The sequence below is a fragment of the Narcine bancroftii genome, chromosome 4 (assembly GCF_036971445.1).
Source record: "Narcine bancroftii isolate sNarBan1 chromosome 4, sNarBan1.hap1, whole genome shotgun sequence".
NCBI classification, from domain to species: domain Eukaryota; kingdom Metazoa; phylum Chordata; class Chondrichthyes; order Torpediniformes; family Narcinidae; genus Narcine; species Narcine bancroftii.
The window spans coordinates 13,124,931-13,145,811 of record NC_091472.1 but is presented as its reverse complement, the minus strand read 5'-3'; the positions used below and the strand labels follow the sequence as shown (position 1 = coordinate 13,145,811).

General features: G+C 46.2%; 1 protein-coding gene across 8 annotated transcripts in view; it reads left to right on the top strand.

Annotated features, from left to right (window-relative positions):
• LOC138760334 (homeobox-containing protein 1-like) overlaps positions 1-20,881 on the top strand; it is a 127,245-nt gene that overhangs the window by 11,063 nt on the left and 95,301 nt on the right. The window lies entirely within an intron of this gene.

The following is a 20,881-nucleotide window of genomic DNA, read 5'->3' as shown; positions in this document are numbered from 1 at the left end:
AGATCCTCTGTGTTCAAACCTTCGGATTCAGGAGGCTTTGGAAGCTACAGATAAATTCCCACGGGAGGTTTGGAATCTTTTTCCTTTCCCTCTTCGTTGTCCTTTAGGATGTTTTGGGCTGATGCCTCTGTTATTTTCTTCCATTTTTCATGTGGGATCCTCATCCTTTTTCCAGCCATTACTTCCCATCCTTATTTAAAGGATCCTCTGTAGGAATATTTTTCTCAAGACCAACCTTACAAATCAAGACAGCTACAATATCAGCTGGTGACCTTGGAGGAATCAAAGGGTCTTTGACCTCAAGTCATCTCCAATAATACTTATTTTGGGTTTTCTCACTCATTTTCATACCACTTATCATCTTCATAGAACATTACAATACAGGCCCTTCAGCTCACGATATTGAGCCAACCCATATATACCTACCAAAAAGCCCTCCCTACCTCATAACCCTCTATTTTTCTTTTATCCATGTGCTTGACCAAGAGTCTTTTAAATCCCCCTTATTGTTCCAGCCTCCAGTACCACCCCTGGCAATGCATTCCAGGCACCCACAATGCTGGTTTTTGAAAAAAAAATCTGACATCTCCCCTAAACTTTCTTCTCTTCACTTTGTACAGGTCCTATGATGTTTGCTACTACCACCCTGGAAAAGGTGCTGGCTGACCACTTTCCTTATTGCCTCTCATAATCTGGTAGACCTATATCAAGTGACTTTTCACCTTCTTCACTCCAAAGAGAAAAGCCCAAGCTCTGCTAACCTTGCCTATTTTCCAAAGCAGACCACATCACAATAAATCTCCTTTGCACCCTCTTCATATATTCCACATCTTTTTTGTAATGATGTGACAGAACTGAGCACTCTATTCCAAATGTGGCCTCAGATTTATAGAGCTGCGATATCAGCTCACAACTCTTTAATTCAATCCCCCAAATGATGAACCCAGCATATCCTAACCCTCTTAACTATCCTATCAACCTGCACACAACTTTGAGAGATCTATGGATTTGGACCCCAAGCTCCCTCTGTTCTTCCACACTGTTAAATATCCTACCATTAGCCATATACTCTGTTTTCAAGACCTACCAATATGCATCATCTCATACTTAGCCCAATTGAACTCCATCTGCCATTTTTCCACTCAGCTCTGGATCCTGTCCATCTCCTGTTGTAACCTACAGAAGCCTTGTACACTATCCACCACACCTCCAATCTTTGTATCATTTGCAAAGATATCCTTCCACGACTTCCCTTCATCCAGGCCATTTTTAAAAATCACAAAGAGCAGCGGGTCGCAGAACAGACCCCTGCAGAACTCTACTAGTCACCAACCCCCAGGCAGAATACTTTCTGTTCACTACTACTCTCTACTTTCTACAGGCAAACCAGTTCTGAATCCACATGGCCAAGGTTCCATGAATTCCACGCCTCATGACTTTCTGACTAAGTCTCCCACGGAGGACTTTGATAAATGCCTTACTAAAAATCTATATATACCACATCTACCACCTTATCTTCATCAATTTCTTCTGTTATTTCCTCAAAAAACTCTGAGGCACAACATTCCTTTCAAAAAGATTGCGGAGGGACACTGAGTACTTTCAAGCTGCAGCACCAGGGTAACCCTCCTGGGACCCAGGTGTGATTACTGGGGCAAAGGTGTTTCCAGTACCTTTTAAATTGCAGGGGAATCGACCCATTAAATCGCTAACCTGGCGATTTAAGGGGGTTCCTGCCCCTGTGATGACGCAGTAAGTGACGCGTCACATACTCAGGAGAACTATCAGTAAGTCTCCACCACCCCACCCCCCCCCCCCCACGGCCTCCAGTCACCTCTCTTTCCCCCCCGCGGCAGCGACCCCTCTCCCTTCCCCCCCCTCCCCACACCCGTGGCAGCGACTCCTCTCCCTTCCCCCCGCGGCAGCGACCCCTCTCCAATCACGCAGGAACTTCACCCAGAGGTTTCCCTGTGATGCCAGCGCACTAGCGCTGACATCACAGGAGTAACCGGGTCGGCCATTTTGCTGTTCAAGCCGCCAGTGGATGTGTCCTGGTTAAGTTTAATTGGGTTCCCTGACTACCTGTCGGTCAGGGATCCAATTGGATTTGCACCATGCTGAGCAGGTCGGACCCTTTGAAGCTGTTGCGTGAGTGAGGTGCAAACCAGGAAAATTGCCTGGTTAACCCCATTTTACATGGCAGCTTGAAAGGGCTTACTGATAGAATGCAGAGCTGGGCTAAAAGTGGCAGATGGAGTTCAATCTGGAGAATTGTGAGGTGATACACTTTGGAAGGACAAACTCCCAGGCAGAGTACAAAGTTAATGGCAGGATTCTTGGTAGTGTGGAAGAGCATACGGATCTGGGGATCCATGTCCACAGATCCCTGAGTGAAATACAATGTGTTCACAATCACTACTCAGGAGACAAAGTCTTGGAGAACAAGTTCCGTTTTATTTGCAAGTCTGCAGAGCCGGGTGTCTCTTAGTCCCAAGACACACCAGAGATTTGAAATCTTCACTCTTTTGTACAATTCCTCGCTTAGCAAAGACACCTCCCCTTACAGCTCCTTCCAATCGGGCCATCCTCCCTGATTCTCCAGTGTTCCTCCTTGTTTATACATCGCATGTTATGTTAATCAAGCAGCCTCGTCATTAGGGGCATCCAGGTTAATATTTATACTCTCATTAAGCAAGCGCAGTAGTGACTGCAGGTTACCCTTGGTCGTTTTACGAGTTTAAACCAGAACTCATTGTCCTTGGAGATTCTGACACACAAGGGGGTCGACTAACTGTTAGCTAACTGTTCTCGTGGTAATCTAATCACGTTCCACTACTTTTCACAGTGGTGCTAGTTTAATTACATTCCACCACTATTCACATCCACCCTTTTCTTTTACCATTCATGTTTTCTTTTACCATGTACATTTGATTAAACTACATCAGCATAGCTTTGGTGGTCTCTTCTGATTCCCTCAAACCGTTGGACCGTATGTTTAATTTCTTGCTGCTCATCCTTTACAGGCCTTAGTACCATTAGCCGTGGCGCAGTTACGCCAGTTGCAGTGGAAACTAATCGTGTGATGACACACCTTAGAACTGCCAATCTGATGAACAGGCTGTTGTTCGGGTTCATGTGGGTCCCACAGGTTAAGAACCAGGCCGAGGTGGATGGTACCAAAGAAACTTTTATTTCAGGAATAAAAGTCGAAGCCATGGGGTTGGTTTATCAAGTAGATCTTTAAACACACACAAAAAATATACACTTCAGAGCAAAGAGGAATAACCGTTACAGTAACTAACAGTTACAGTAACAGACACATTCAATGCACATGCTCTAGGCGATTGTACGTGCCCCCCACCCCTTGGTCAGTATGGACATGACTACTTAGCCTCGGGACTCACCCCAACCCAGTATGAAAGGTGATACTCACGATCCATGAGGAGTCCAAAGAGGCAGAACAAAGGGGCACATGGTCCTTTTATGGTTCTGGGGGCAAAGCTGGGGGGGGGGGGGGGGTCAATCACACGGCTAGTATGGGCCCCATTGGTGGCTGTGTCCAATGGCTCAAGGCCAAATGCAGTGGCTTAGCAGGGGTGAACCGAGGTGATTCACCTGGGCCAATTGTGAGGCTTGGGGAGAGTTTCTGACTTTGATTGGCAGGTAGTGTGTCCTCTGAATAGAAGCGCAGCAGTGCCACCCAGTGGTGGATGCTACATCTCTATTACACAGACCCACCAGGGTTTTCTTTTTTTTTCTCTCTTTTTTTCTTTGGCTTGGCTTCGCGGACGAAGATTTATGGAGGGGGTAAATGTCCACGTCAGCTGCAGGCTCGTTTGTGGCTGACAAGTTCGATGCGGGACAGGCAGACACGATTGCAGCGGTTGTAAGGGAAAATTGGTTGGTTGGGGTTGGGTGTTGGGTTTTTCCTCCTTTGCCTTTTGTCAGTGAGGTGGGCTCTGCGGTCTTCTTCAAAGGAGGTTGCTGCCCGCCAAACTGTGAGGCGCCAAGATGCACGGTTTGAGGCGTTATCAGCCCACTGGCGGTGGTCAATGTGGCAGGCACCAAGAGATTTCTTTAGGCAGTCCTTGTACCTCTTCTTTGGTGCACCTCTGTCACGGTGGCCAGTGGCGAGCTCGCCATATAACACGATCTTGGGAAGGCGATGGTCCTTCATTCTGGAGATGTGACCCACCCAGCGCAGCTGGATCTTCAGCAGCGTGGACTCGATGCTGTCAGCCTCTGCCATCTCGAGTACTTCGACGTTAGGGATGAAAGCGCTCCAATGAATGTTGAGGATGGAGCGGAGACAACGCTGGTGGAAGCGTTCTAGGAGCCGTAAGTGATGCCGGTAGAGGACCCATGATTCGGAGCCGAACAGGAGTGTGGGTATGACAACGGCTCTGTATATGCTTATCTTTGTGAGGTTTTTCAGTTGGTTGTTTTTCCAGACTCTCTTGTGTAGTCTTCCAAAGGCGCTATTTGCCTTGGCGAGTCTGTTGTCTATCTCGTTGTCGATCCTTGCATCTGATGAAATGGTGCAGCCAAGATAGGTAAACTGGTTGACCGTTTTGAGTTTTGTGTGCCCGATGGAGATGTGGGGGGGCTGGTAGTCAAGGTGGGGAGCTGGCTGATGGAGGACCTCAGTTTTCTTCAGGCTGACTTCCAGGCCAAACATTTTGGCAGTTTCCGCAAAACAGGACGTCAAGCGCTGAAGAGCTGGCTCTGAATGACCCACCAGGGTAATTAGGCTGTAAATAGCAAGGTGGATCAGCCATTGTCCCCAGCCTTCCAGGCTCCAATCAATCCATGTCCAATCTCCCCAACCATTCTCCTTCCTGTACCGGTTTCCTGCAGCTCGGATCTTCTCTTTTCTCACGTATATGAGAGGCCAGATCCGAGATATTGGCAGAGGGTTCGGGAATATACGTGCAACACTCTCTTCCAATCAAGGCACAGGTGCATCCCTTCTCTGCCAATATAAAGTCTAGGACCATGCGATTTTGGAGGACTATCAGTCGGATAGCAATCATCTCCTGAGTTATGGCCTGCACCTGGGACTGAATCTCCCCTTAATGCCAAGTCTGTATTATTCGCCAGTTCCTCCAGGGCTGCTGCTAACTTCAGTACCTCTACACCAGCTCTCGCAGTCCTGTATATGGGAAACAGGATCCAGAGTAGCCTACCATCCTCGGTCACCTTACGCTTACAGCGCTGGGGCAGGGGAAAGGACGCAGGCACCCAGTCTAAAATGCGAACATGGGGAACAAAATATGCCAAGTAACAACACCCGCTCCACCCCTTCTGCTCCGGCGGCAGGGAGAACCCCCAGGAGTTCCCCTCTCCAGGTAGCCATGGGTATGCTTAGTCATCGCACACCCAATAGGTTCCGTTTACAGGCTGAGGAAGGGTATATTTCATGGCAGTGATGTTATATTGGCAAAACGAGTTTCCCATTTGGAATGGGGCACTGTGATTCAAATTGCAGAAGCAGGTGGCATTCCCCCTTTATGCCTCAAAGAAAAGCCGCAGAGCAGGCCCTATCCTAGTTGGATCCTTAGGTTTCGGTCTAAGGAACCATCCCAGAAAGCCACCTGCAAGAATTCCACTACCATTACTTCTACTCCCCCACCCCCAACCCCCCCCCCCCCCCCCCCCCCCCGCCAGATTATAGTACAAGATATCCATAATCTCTTGGGAGAGAGGAACTGCCATCAGGGGAACCCCGGACTTCCCATGATGAGGGATCTCTTCGCAAACCCAGTAATCTGCCTCCCTCTGGTGTCTAGCATAATTCATACACAGGGAGATAAAATAATTCTTGAGTTCAGCATACGGCACTATAACACACAAGAGTAAAATTGAATATACAAAACACAAAGGTCTTATTTTAGTCCTTCAAGCAACAGTAAGTCCTTTGATCTTTCACTCCTCCTCCTCTCCCTCTACTGGTGGGTCCACCGGGCCTTTTATTCTTGAAGCGTGGGTCAACCCCTTTTTTTCGTCCGGACAGCAGTTTCCGTGGTCAACAGCACCAGGTATGGGCCATTCCTCTGGCGTTGGAGTTTCTCCTCCTTCCACGACTTTATTAGGACCCAATCTCCAGCGTTCACGGGATGGATGGGGAAATCGAGGGGAGGGCTCTGCGCCAGCAAACCCTTGGTCTTTAAATCTGCAAGTGAACGGGAAACTGCCAGCAAATAGTTCCTTAAAAATACATCATTACTCTCAACCATAGGTATGCCCTCTACCTGCCCCAGGAAGGGAAGTCCAAATAGCATCTCATAAGGGGACACTCTGATGTCCTGCCGTGGGGCCGTCCAGATTCTGAGAAGGGCAATTGGTAGACATTTGGTCCAGGGCAGTCTAATCTCCTCCCTCAGCTTCGTAATCTGCAACTTTAAAGTCATATTCATTCGCTCCTCCCGAGCTTTGCAGATGCCAAGCGGGTATGCAGTTTCCATTCTATTCCTAGAAACTCGCAGATCAAACTGTGGACCTTGGAAGCGAAGTGAGTTCCTCGGTCTGAGTTGATGGACTCGGCCACTCCATACTGGGGAACTATTTGTTCCAAGATTATCTTCGCTCTACCTGTGCCGTGGCCTTGGCGGTGGGGAATGCCTCCACCCACCTGGTGAAGTGGTCCACTATATTACCCATAAGAACCTCCATCGCTGGACCTTGGGGAGTTCGGTGAAATCCACTTGTATTCTTTGGAACGGCCGGATCGCCAGTGACTGCCGTCCCCCCGGTCCTCGTGATTTTTCTCTTTACCCTTGGATAAATCATGCAGCGAGCCACTGTTTGTTTCGCTAGGGTGTAGACTCCTCTGCAAGCATACGTTCATAAAAAGGCATCACACAGCGTTTGAGCCCCCCAGTGTGATCGTGAGTGTAATTCTCCCAGTAGTTGTCTCTCAACGGGGAGCCACCATCTTCCGTTGTCCATTTGTTCCTTGTCAGAGAGGGAAAAGATAGGCACCTTTTTTAGCCCTTCTCTGATCAATGTCATCATGTGTACTGTTCCTGATCGAACCGCCTGCCGGGCCACTTCGTCAGCCATCCGATTTCCTCGAGCCTTTGGTGAGTTTTCCCTTCTGGTGTCTCGGCACATGTACTTATAGCTATTCTTTCTGCTTTAAGTAATGCTTCCAGAGTCTTCTCGATTAATTGTTCGTGGGCTAATTCTTTTCCTCTTACTGTTATCATCCCCCGCTCCTTCCAGATCTTCCCAAACGTGTGTACCACTCCAAACGCGTATCCTGAATCCGTGTATATGGTACCCTCTTGCCCCCTCCAACAGTTCCAAGGCTCTCATCAGGGCATACAGTTCGCAGGACTGAGCGGACCAACTCCCAGGCAGACGCTTGGCCTCCACCTCAGTTCCGGTAACCCTATCGATGACGGGATATCTACTGTATCTCTTCTCATCCATACAGCTTGACGAGCCATCTATGAACCACCGGTGTCCTTCCGAGAGGGGCTCCTCTTCCAAGTCGTTGCACCTTTACCACCTCACTGCAGTCATGACCTGAGTCCTCTGGTTCCTTATCTTCTGATGAGTATAGGAACTGGGAAGGGTTCAGGCTTTTATCTGTAACAATGGTTAGGTCGTCTTTTTCCATCAAGATTGCCTCATACTTCAGAATTCTCGAGTCCGTCAATCATCTATGGGTCTTCTGAGTCAGGATTGTTCTAATTGTGTGGGGAGTGAACACAACCAGACTTCCTCCAAAGGTAAATTTTCGACTTTCTTCAACCAGTATAGCCGTGGCCGCGACCGCTTGAATACATCCTGGCCATCCTCGTGACACTGGGTCTAACATCTTCGAGAGGAATGTCACCGGTTGCCTTTGTCCTGCTCTTTTCTGAGTTAACACTCCCAAGGCTACCCCTTTCTCCACATTTACGAACAAGTGGAAAGGCTGATTAATAGCAGGCAAAGTCATGACCAGGGCATTAATCAAATCGTTCTTCAAATGAATAAACTCCTGTTGTTCCGCAGTGCTCCATTCTACCTTTTCTTTCTCCCCTCCCAACTTATCGTATAAAAATCTGACTTTCTGCACGTATTTATCTATCCACAATCGGCAATACCTGATTAATCCGAGGAACTTCCTTATCTCCTTCTGATTTTTAGGCATAGGTAGACCAGTGATGCCAGCGATTCGTTCAGGTCCGATCCTCCTTCTCCCCCAGCTAATCAAATGTCCCAGATACTTTACTTCTTGTTCTACAAATTATAACTTTTTCTTGGAAACTCTTTATCCTTTTTCTCCTAGGAAGTTTAGCAACTTAATGGTGGACTCTCAAACTTCACCTTTTTCAGCTCCTGATATTAACAGGTCGTCTACATATTGTATTAGCCATGTCCCTGGGGTGCCTGAACATTCTTCCAATACCTGCTTTAAGACTTGTCTGAATAGGTTGGGGGATTCATTAAACCTTTGGGGGAGGACTGTCCATCGATACTGCTGTTTTTTCCCGAGTGAGGGTCTTCCCACTCGAAGGCGAACAAGTTCTGACTTTGCTCATCCAAAGGGCAACTCCAAAAGATATCCTTCAAATTTACCACACTGAACCACTCGTGATCTGGGGAAATTCAATTCAGTATGGTCTAGGGGTTTGGGACCATGGGGTGTCGGGTCTGGACAATCTTGTTTAACTCTCGAAGGTCCTGGACCAAGCGGAAAGTCCCATCTGCTTTCCGAACAGGGAGGACCGGGGTGTTATAGGGGACATGCAGCTTTCTAGCACTCCATCCCGCAGCAAATTCTCAATGACTGGCTGGAGGCCCCTTCGTCCCTCCACAGAAATGGGATACTGTCTCACCTACACTGGATGAAACCCCTCCTTTAGGGTTATTTTGAGTGGGGTTACATGTAATTTCCTCCTTGTTCCCTTCTCTGGCCCAGACCCGGTCCTCAATGACTTGGGTGCCCTCTTCCTTCAACGGGTACAGCCGCACCATTATGCGTCCTCCTACTGGGGTGGTTCCTACTCCCAGTTGGATTTGCAGGTCCCGTCCCATCAAATTTACTCTGGCTTGGGAACCAGAAGCAGGTCCTCGACTGCCTCCCTGTCCTTATACTTTACACACACTCCCTTGATCAGAGGTGTTTCCATGAATCTTCCTCCTACTCCCGATATTCTAATATTTTCCTTTCCCACCGACATATCTCGTGGGGCTTGAATCACACTGGAACTCTCCGCTCCTGAGTCTACCATAAATACTACTTCTTCCTCTTGGGGTCCTAATTTCAGGTTTACTAGGGGTTCCTGTTGATATCCGATTGACCCCAAGGAAGGGAACCCCTGACACCCCTATTCCTCCGCCTCCATCAGAGCATAAGATCGGGTCTCCCTTCTCTGCTTCGGGCATTCTCGCTTCAGATGCCCTTCCTCATTACAGTAGTTACACTTCAACAGTCCCGTCTTCCAAGCTCCCCCTCTTTCCTGCTCTCTCCTTCCACCTCTCGCCGTGCCCCTTCCTCCCCTCGGGGCTCTCTGTCTTTCACGTTCCCACTTCTTTTCGACAACTTGCTGTACCGCCTGCATCATCATTTTTGCCTTTCCCTTCTGTCTCTCATCATCCCTCCGGACGTTTACCTTCTGTTCCTCTCTTAACAACTGGTCCAGAGACTTCTCATTCCAGTCCTCCATTTTCTCCAGTTTCCTTTTAATATCGGGCCAGGATTTAGTCACAAAGTTTGCTCGAAGGAGTTACTGCCCTGCCTCCGAATCTGGATTGACACCCGAATATTGTTGCATAGTCCTCCGTAACCTCTGCAGGAAAGTCGCTGGTGCCTCGTCCTTCGTCTGCCAGTTCTCAAAAGCCCACTCGAAGTTTTGACCCTTTGGCACCGATTCTCATCCCTTTTACTATTAAATCCCTCGTGTTCCTTCTCCCCTCCTCCAGTGGCTTGTCCCAGTTTGGTTGGACAATGGGGAATTTAGTTTCTGCCACAGCACCCTGTTGGTCCCCGGGAGGATGTTCCCGCTCCCAAATTTTCATTCCTGCCTGCTGGATCATCTGTCTTTCATTCCAGGTGTAGCTATTAGGTCCCAGGAATTGGTCGAATTGTTCTGCCAAGCCTAGGGGGTGTTCTAGGAGACTTTTCATCTCCTTCTTGAAGTTTCTTACTTCCACACTGGTGAGGGGAACATTCACAAATTCCAAAGTTGCGTTCCCTATTGGAACTTCCTGAAGAGGAAACATCTGTAGGTTTGATTGTGCCATCTCTTCCCTCTTTTCCAAGGGGAACGACTTTATATCATCCTTCAGTACCTGAACCTCATCTCTCCTGAGTAATTCCTGACAGTTGGGACTTTCCGTTTGTTTCCTCTGCTTCCGGGGCAGGTGCCTCAACCACCTCATTCAACATACCTCCTTGTTGGCAGTCATCGTGGAGAGTGTCACCGTCCTGGTGATTTTCACCCCCCCCCCTCTGGCTGTCGTATGGTTTAGGGGTCCCAAGGGGGTGCAATTGCCTTTCCACTTCCCGTTGAGACCTTAAACAATTCCAACATGCTGCATAATCTGATTCTTCCTGATCAAAAGGAGCCCTTGAATTTACAAAAACATTTAATTTTTGGCATATCCAATCTTCATCTGACGTCAGTCGTGGCCATCAAACTGAGGATCCCACTATTGGGGTCTGAGGCCACTGGTAATAACAGAATTTTATCATGGTCTCTTTGTTTTTCCCTTTTGTTTTCCCCCACTCCCAGTTTCCTAACATTCACCCCAAAGGACTATCCGGTGGTATGTCATTCCGGGTTCCCTCCTTCTCTGGGACTCATCAGTTCTGGTACACTGATTACCCATTTTTCCTGTAAGACCATAAACCCCTGACAAACTATCCCCGGTCGCCCGAATAATATTTAATAGTCAATTTTCTTACCCGGGTCCCGTGCACGAGAGTCTCCCGACCAAACTACCACTCCTGCCTGAGTTCCCTCTGTTCTCCAGGGTCTCCTATCCGGATATCACTCGCCCAAACCAGTGACGGCAAGCAAGGAAATCGGGGACCACCGAAATCAGCGGTGTGCACCTTCTCATCCTTCGATAGCCAGTCGCCAACGGTGGGAGTTGTGATCCTAGACGAATCTCCAAGTTTGTGAAATACAATATATTCACAATCACTACTCAGGAGACAAAGTCTTGGAGAACAAGTTCCGTTTTATTTGTTGGTTTGCAGAACCGGGTGTCTCTTTGTCCCAAGACACACCGAAGATTTGAAATCCTCATTTTTTTTGTACATTCCGCATTTAGCAAAGACACCTCCCCTTACAGCTCCTTCCAATCGGGTCCCCAATAGTTCACAGCCTTCCTATTTCCCTTCCCATCCTCCCCAATTCTCCAGGGTTCCTCCTTGTTCATACATCGCATGTTATGTTAATCAACCAGCCTCGTCATTGAGGGCATCCAGGTTAATATTTATATTCTCATTAAGCAAGCGCAGTAGTGACTGCAGGTTACCCTTGGTCACACATGTCAAACTCAAGCCCGCGGGCCAAATTTGGCCCATGATATAATTATATTTGGCCCGCAAGATCATATCAAATATGTATTAGAGCTGGCCTGCTGGCCGCTGCACCGTATAGCGCATGCACAGCTAAAACTACAAATCCCAGAATGCTTTGCAAATGCGTTGCCGCCGGCCCGTCAGCCCGTTAATCGCCCCTACCTCCTCTCTTTACTTTCATCACCATCTGCGACCTGTCGCCTAACTCACATGTAATAAACCCCTTACGAAAAATGGCCAAACGAAAGACAGAAAACAGGACCTTTCAAGACAGGTGGGAGGCAAACGATATGTTCATCATTTTAAAAGACAAACCTGTTTGTCCTTGAAGCAAGTTGTTATTTTTTTGACTTGTTGGCTTGTGAAAAAAAAAAATTTAAAAGGAGCTTAAAGGCTATAGAGAAATATTATTTATTGAATATTTTATTTCTCATTTGTTAATGCTTCTTCTGGAAAGAGTTTAACCAAAACTATTATTAAACATTTATTTTAATAAGAAAAAATTAATATTACATATGTTGAAAGAAGAGAAAACATGCAGATGTTGTTGAAAATTTTCAATAAATATTTAGTTTGGCCCACGACTTAGTCCAAGTTTTTAATTTTGGCCCTATTTGAATTTGACACCCCTCCCCTAGGTCATTTTACCTGTTTAAACCAGAACTCATTGTCCTTGGAGATTTTGACACACAAGGGGGGTCGACTAACTGTAAGCTAACTGTTCTCAAGTGCTTATCTAATAATCATGTTCCACTACTTCTCTCAGTGGTGCTAGTTTAATCACATTCCACTATTCACACCTGAAAGTGGCCTCGCAGGTTGTCAGGGTAGTTAAAGCTTATAGTGTGATAGCTTTCATAAATCTAGGGATTGCGTTTAAGAGCCACGAGGTAATTATGCTGCTCTACAGAACTCTGGTTAGACTGCACTTGGAGTACTGTGTCCACTTGGGGTCGCCTCATTGTAGGAAAGATGTTTCTTTGGCTTGGCTTCGCGGACGAAGATTTATGGAGGGGGTAAAAAGTCCACGTCAGCTGCAGGCTCGTTTGTGGCTGACAAGTCCGATGCGGGACAGGCAGACACGATTGCAGCGGTTGCAAGGGAAAATTGGTTGGTTGGGGTTGGGTGTTGGGTTTTTCCTCCTTTGCCTTTTGTCAGTGAGGTGGGCTCTGCGGTCTTCTTCAAAGGAGGTTGCTGCCCGCCAAACTGTGAGGCGCCAAGATGCACGGTTTGAGGCGTTATCAGCCCACTGGCGGTGGTCAATGTGGCAGGCACCAAGAGATTTCTTTAGGCAGTCCTTGTACCTTTTCTTTGGTGCACCTCTGTCACGGTGGCCAGTGGAGAGCTCGCCGTATAATACGATCTTGGGAAGGCGATGGTCCTCCATTCTGGAGACGTGACCCACCCAGCGCATCTGGATCTTCAGCAGCGTGGACTCGATGCTGTCGACCTCTGCCATCTCGAGTACTTCGACGTTAGGGGTGTAAGCGCTCCAATGGATGTTGAGGATGGAGCGGAGACAACGCTGGTGGAAGCGTTCTAGGAGCCGTAGGTGGTGCCGGTAGAGGACCCATGATTCGGAGCCGAACAGGAGTGTGGGCATGACAACGGCTCTGTATACGCTTATCTTTGTGAGGTTTTTCAGTTGGTTGTTTTTCCAGACTCTTTTGTGTAGTCTTCCAAAGGCGCTATTTGCCTTGGCGAGTCTGTTGTCTATCTCATTGTCGATCCTTGCATCTGATGAAATGGTGCAGCCGAGATAGGTAAACTGGTTGACCGTTTTGAGTTTTGTGTGCCCGATGGAGATGTGGGGGGGCTGGTAGTCATGGTGGGGAGCTGGCTGATGGAGGACCTCAGTTTTCTTCAGGCTGACTTCCAGGCCAAACATTTTGGCAGTTTCCGCAAAGCAGGACGTCAAGCGCTGAAGAGCTGGCTCTGAATGGGAAAGATGTAGAAGCATTGGAAAGGGTGCTACGAGGTTTAGAGAGATAAAGGGAACTAGGGCTTTACTCTTTTGAGAGAAGGAGGATGAAAGGAGACATGATAAAGGTACACAAGATTATCCGAAATTGGATTCTCCGAAATCCTCATTTAAATAATATCCGAAACAAATCAGAAATCCTCATTTATTCAAAAATTTTTCAGAGCAATCTGACCTCACAGGTTGATAAAGAAATTCACCCAACATGAAATTAGAACCTCAATCGTCCTCGTTTCCGGTAAACCATCCCCTCTCTCTTTCCATTTCTTCTTTTCCTACCCCTATTGACTTTTCTCTCCAACTCTCCCTCTCAAACTGCGTGCCACTGTCTCCCAGCTACAAGTGGTCGGAAGAATCCCTTGTCCCAGCGTCATCAAGGAGAGCAGGCTCCTCGGCAGCAGCAGGGGTATCAGGCTCCTGGGGGCTCCTATTAGGAGCAGGGACATCAGGCTCCCGGCAGGAGTGGGGCCTCGGTGTAGAGGTCTTGGTGAACGTCAGCAGCCAGCATTTTTTTTTTGGTGAGAATTAAACATTTTTTTAAATTTTTTTATTTTTCACACTATGAACCATACTGACCAAAATACATACAGACATTGTTCTCTTGAATATACACAGTCATTTTCTCCCCTTTTCCCCCCTCCCTTCCCTCCTTCCCTCACCCCCCCTCCCCATTTATTCAAAGTTCAATCTATATGATACATTAAACCCGTTAAACAATGTCGTCACTTAATAAAAATAAACAAAAAATTTGTGTCTTCTACTTTTACATACTGGGTCAGATCATTTCGTCTTCTTCTCCTTCTGTCATTTTCGGTGGTGGAGGTCTGTGGTAGGATTTCTCTATTGTGTTTCATGTATGGTTCCTATATTTGTTTGAATATTGTGATGTGATTTCTTAAATTATATGTTATTTTTTCCAATGGAATACATTTATTTATTTCTATGTACCATTGCTGTATTCTCAGGCTATCTTCTAATTTCCAGGTTGACATAATACATTTTTTTGCTACAGCTAAGGCTATCGTAATAAATCTTTTTTGTGCTCCATCCAAATCGAGTCCAAGTTCTTTACTTCTTATATTACTTAGAAGAAAGATCTCTGGATTTTTTGCTATGTTGCTTTTTGTGATTTTATTTAATACCTGGTTTAGATCTTCCCAAAACTTTTCCACTTTCTCACATGTCCAAATTGCATGTATTGTTCCCGTTTCCTTCTTACAGTGAAAACATCTGTCTGATACTGTTGGGTCCCATTTATTTAACTTTCGGGGCGTGGTGTGTAGCCTGTGTAACCAATTATATTGTATCATGCATAACCTCGTGTTTATTGTATTTCTCATAGTTCCGGAGCATAGCTTTTCCCATGTTTCGTTCTTTATCTTTATGTTTAGATCTTGTTCCCATTTTTGTTTAGGTTTACAGTTAGTTTCCTCGTTCTCCTTTTCTTGCAGTTTGATGTACATGTTTGTTATAAATTTTTAAATTATGATTGTGTCTGTAATCACATATTCAAAATTGCTTCCTTCTGGTAACATCAGACTGTTTCCCAATTTGTCCTTCAAGTAGGTTTTCAGTTGGTGATATGCAAACATTGTATCGTGAGTTATATTATATTTGTCCTTCATTTGTTCAAAAGATAATAATTTATTTCCTGAAAAACAATTTTCTATTCTTTTGATCCCTTTTCTCTCCCATTCTCTAAAGGAAAGGTTATCTATTGTGAAAGGGATAAGTTGATTTTGTGTCAATATTAATTTTGGTAGTTGATAATTTATTTTATTCCTTTCTATGTGAATCTTCTTCCAAATGTTGAGCAGATGGTGCAATACTGGTGAATTCCTACGTTGCGCCAACTTTTCATCCCACTTATATAGTATATGTTCAGGTATCTTCTCCCCTATTTTATCTAGTTCTAATCCGGTCCAATCTGGTTTTTCCCTTGTTCAATAAAAATCTGATAGGTATCTTAATTGTGCTGCTCTATAATAATTCTTAAAGTTTGGTAGCTGTAACCCTCCTTGCTTGTATCATTCTGTTTATTTATCTAGTGTTATCTTCAGTTTCCCTCCTTTCCATAAGAATTTCCTTATTATTTTCTTTAGCCCTTGAAGAATTTCTCTGTTAGGTGAATTGGGAAGATGTTCATTTTAATACAGTTTACCCTTCCTAACAGTGTTAGAGGTAAGTCTTTCCAGTGCTCTAAGTCGTCTTGTAATTTTTTCATTAATGGCTGATAATTTAGTTTGTATAGATGGCCTAGATTATTATCTAGTCGAATACCAAGGTATCAGATTGCTTGAGTTTGCCATCTAAATGGTGATTCTTTTTTAAACTTTGTGAAATCTGCATTATTCATTGGCATCGCTTCACTTTTATTTGCGTTGATCTTGTACCCCGATACTTCTCCATAATCCTTCAATTTCTTATGTAATTCATTATTGAGGCTCTAAAGGCTGTGTACGGCCCCTCACCCCAAGACCAAAGCCCGCTGCGCAGCTCAGACGGCAAAGTCCTCCTCAGCGACAAGATCTCCATCCTCAACCGATGGTCAGAACACTTCCAATCTCTTTTCAGTGCCAACCGCTCAGTCCAAGATTCCGCCCTGCTCCAGCTCCCTCAACAGCCCCTAAGGCTAGAGCTGGATGAGGTCCTCACCCAGGATGAGACATATAAGGCAATCGAACAACTGAAAAGTGGCAAAGCAGCAGGTATGGATGGAATCCCCCCAGAGGTCTGGAAGGCTGGCGGCAAAACTCTGCATGTCAAACTGCATGAGTTTTTCAAGCTTTGTTGGGACCAAGGAAAACTGCCTCAGGACCTTCGTAATGCCACCATCATCACCCTGTACAAAAACAAAGGCGAGAAATCAGACTGCTCAAACTACAGGGGAATCACGCTGCTCTCCATTGCAGGCAAAATCTTCACTAGGATTCTACTAAATAGAATAATACCTAGTGTCGCCGAGAATATTCTCCCAGAATCACAGTGTGGCTTTCGCGCAAACAGAGGAACTACTGACATGGTCTTTGCCCTCAGACAGCTCCAAGAAAAGTGCAGAGAACAAAACAAAGGACTCTACATCACCTTTGTTGACCTCACCAAAGCCTTCGACACCGTGAGCAGGAAAGGGCTTTGGCAAATACTAGAGCGCATCGGATGCCCCCCAAAGTTCCTCAACATGATTATCCAACTGCACGAAAACCAACAAGGTTGGGTCAGATACAGCAATGAGCTCTCTGAACCCTTCTCCATTAACAATGGCGTGAAGCAAGGCTGTGTTCTCGCACCAACCCTCTTTTCAATCTTCTTCAGCATGATGCTGAACCAAGCCATGAAAGACCTCAACAATGAAGACGCTGTTTACATCCGGTACCGCACGGATGGCAGTCTCTTCAATCTGAGGCGCCTGCGAGCTCACACTAAGACACAAGAGAAACTTGTCCGTGAACTATTCTTTGCAGACGATGCCGCTTTAGTTGCCCATTCAGAGACAGCTTTTCAGCGCTTGACGTCCTGCTTTGCGGAAACTGCCAAAATGTTTGGCCTGGAAGTCAGCCTGAAGAAAACTGAGGTCCTCCATCAGCCAGCTCCCCACCATGACTACCAGCCCCCCCACATCTCCATCGGGCACACAAAACTCAAAACAGTCAACCAGTTTACCTATCTCAGCTGCACCATTTCATCAGATGCAAGGATCGACAATGAGATAGACAACAGACTCGCCAAGGCAAATAGCGCCTTTGGAAGACTACACAAAAGAGTCTGGAAAAACAACCAACTGAAAAACCTCACAAAGATAAGCGTATACAGAGCCGTTGTCATACCCACACTCCTGTTCGGCTCCGAATCATGGGTCCTCTACCGGCATCACCTACGGCTCCTCGAACGCTTCCACCAGCATTGTCTCCGCTCCATCCTCAACATTCATTGGAGTGCTTTCATCCCTAACGTCGAAGTACTCGAGATGGCAGAGGTCGACAGCATCGAGTCCACGCTGCTGAAGATCCAGATGCGCTGGGTGGGTCACGTCTCCAGAATGGAGGAACATCGCCTTCCCAAGATCGTGTTATATGGCGAGCTCTCCACTGGCCACCGTGACAGAGGTGCACCAAAGAAAAGGTACAAGGACTGCTTAAAGAAATCTCTTGTTGCCTGCCACATTGACCACCGCCAGTGGGCTGATATCGCCTCTAACCGTGCATGTTGGCGCCTCACAGTTTGGCGGGCAGCAACCTCCTTTGAAGAAGACCGCAGAGCCCACCTCACTGACAAAAGGCAAAGGAGGAAAAACCCAACACCCAACCCCAACCAACCAATTTTCCCTTGCAATCGTGTCTGCCTGTCCCGCATCGGACTTGTCAGCCACAAACGAGCCTGCAGCTGACGTGGACTTTTTACCCCCTCCATAAATCTTCATCCGCGAAGCCAATCCGAAGAAGAAGTATATTATGACATCATCTGCAAATAGACTAATTTTATATTCCTTCTCTTTTATTTTTATCCCCTTTTATTTTCTGTTCTTATCAGTTCTGCTCATGGTTCTCTAGCTAATGCGAACAGTGAGGGAGATAGTGGACATCCCTGCCTTGTTGATCTGCTTGATTTAAATTGGTTTGATTATATATCCATTTACTGTCACTTTTGCCAATGGTCCCTGATATAATGTTTCCCTTGTTGTTTGTTGCTATTTAAACACTGTTACAAGTGATTTGCTGTTGCAACTGTGTTGTTTTTAAAAAATGAGCAATTGTCCAAAAAAAAGTTTATCTGACGTAATCCCGGTCCCAACCATTTTGAATAATTAGAGTGTACTGTATTAGGAGGAATAGATAGAGTGGCAGCCACTGCCTCTTTTCCTGCTCAATACAATATACGGCGAGCTCTCCACTGGCCACCGTGACAGAGGTGCACCAAAGAAGAGGTACAAGGACTGTCTAAAGAAATCTCTTGGTGCCTGCCACATTGACCACCGCCAGTGGGCTGATATCGCCTCAAACCGTGCATCTTGGCGACTCACAATTCAGCGGGCAGCAACCTCCTTTGAAGAAGACCGCAGAGCCCACTTCACTGACAAAAGGCAAAGGAGGAAAAACCCAACACCCAACCCCAACCAACCAATTTTCCCCTGCAACCTCTGCAACCATGTCTGCCTGTCGCGCATCGGACTTGTCAGCCACAAACGAGCCTGCAGCTGACGTGGACATTTACCCCCTCCATAAATCTTCGTCCGTGAAGCCAAGCCAAAGAGAAGACAATAGGGTGTGGCTTTAAGGTAATGGATGGAAAGTTCAAGGGAGATGTTAGAGGAAGGTTTTTTACTCAGAGAGTGGTTTGTGCGTGGAATGCACGACCTGGGTGTCTTGGGTAAACTTGTACCTCTCATTTTGTTCATTTTAGATTGGTCACAGTATTTGAGCTACCGAAAGAAAATAGACACACACACCGAGAGCAGTTCAGATTATACAAATGTTTATTACCAATTCAAAAGCTGGTTTCACACTACAATATGCAAGCTCTTCCCAACTATACTTATCAACGCTTGGACTGGTCCCAACTGCCGAAGCGAGGCAACGACTGCACACTTGTAGTAGGTTGTCAGGGCACCGGTAGCAGCTTCTCTACCTCCCCTGACCGGGACGTTGGCTGGACTCCAGAAGTTATTCTTCTTCTTGCTGAGAGATGTTGCTACCTCTCGGAGAGTCTCAAACTTCAGCAGCGGGACCATGGCTTATATTACCCAAAAACTGTTTACCCAAGCACCTATTCCCAGCACAGCAAGAAAGATAAGCAAACAAGCTAGCATGCTAGGCTATTAACTAATAACATAATTTTCAGCTTATCACTTTGAATACAATGGTTTGACCAAAACAAGCAGGAAGATTAAATGTTCTTGGTACACAGATGTCCAGATAATAGCATCTCTGGCCCCTCGGTGGAATTTAGTTTATGTCTGCTGATTCTAAAAACAAGCAGGTTCTCAGCCTTGCAGAACCCAGAGCTGAAAATTAAAAACAAGCAGGTTCTCAGCCCTGCAAAACCAAGAGCTGCAAATTAAAAAAAACAGGTTAGAATCTTCCATTACACTGGGTCAGTGGCGGAGGCAGGTATGCTGGTGAAATTCAAGAGACGACTGGACAAGCATATGGAGGGTTATGTGGGAGGCAGGGTCTAAAGGTCAGCACAACATTGTGGGCTGAAGGGCCTGTACTGTACTGTTCTATGTAAAGCCATGCTGACTATCCCAGAGAAGACTATTTCTCTCAATTGCCATAAATCCTAACTTTAGGAATCCTCTCCATTAGTTTGCCCACCACTTATGCAAGATTCGCCAGTCTATAATTTCTTGGATTCTCCCTATTCTTTCCTTTCATCCTGTTGCCAGGTTCACTGCCTGCAGTTCCCACATTCTTTGCCATGTAATAAGATTCTTAACAGCGCTTACACAAAACTTGAAACAACTATTAAGTGCTTTCCTAATTAATTACAATCTCGTTTTCAAGTTTGCCTCTCCTTTGGCTATTGAGTACTTGCTTGTTCTTTCTCTCTTGAATATCACGACCTACATGCTGGGTGTTCCTCAATCCAATTTGATATCTTGGCAACTCTCCTCCAGTTTAGCTAGAACTAGATCCTCCAGTCAGAGACCTCGCCTTACCGAGACTTTTGGAAGAATATTTGGTTCCTGTTAAAAAGAGATCCTGCTGACCAAGCCATAAAATGCAGAGTTAAATTAGATCACATCATTGTTGGTGGGGGGGGGGTGGTGCGGTAGCGGGAAGATGACAAGTAATTTTGTAACCATACAATGTTTTACCTCCTCAAACCCAGAAGAAACAGTGACAGAGATATTACAAAATAATTTGCAGGGTGAGGGAGTGAGGTTGAGGATCGGTACATGTTGGTGAATTGTGAGCGCAACATTGAATTCCTGTGGTCAGACTCAGAGGTTGTGGTAAACACACAGAAATGCTGGAGGAACTCAGCTGGTCTTGCAGCATCCAGAGGAAGTAAAGATAACAATACCAATAGTTTAGGTGTGAGCCCATCAAGGTACAAGCAAAAAGCAGGCAGGCATCTGACTAAAGACTAGGAAGAGAAAAGGGGGAAAAATAGGAGAGGGAGGACTCCAGACCAAGAGATAAAAGATGTAAATTGGATATGATGATAGGAGGTGAGAATTTTGGCTCTGAAAGGAGACTGGGAAAAGGGAAGAGAAAGAGACAGAACTAGAGGAAAAGAGATGGGGATGAAGATGGGGTTTAAACAGAAACTGGAGAAGTCGATGGTAATGCCATCTGGTTTAAGGGTGCCCGGAGAGAAGAAGAGGTATAGTTCCTCCAATTTGTGGGTGGTCTCAGTCTGGCAGTGCATGA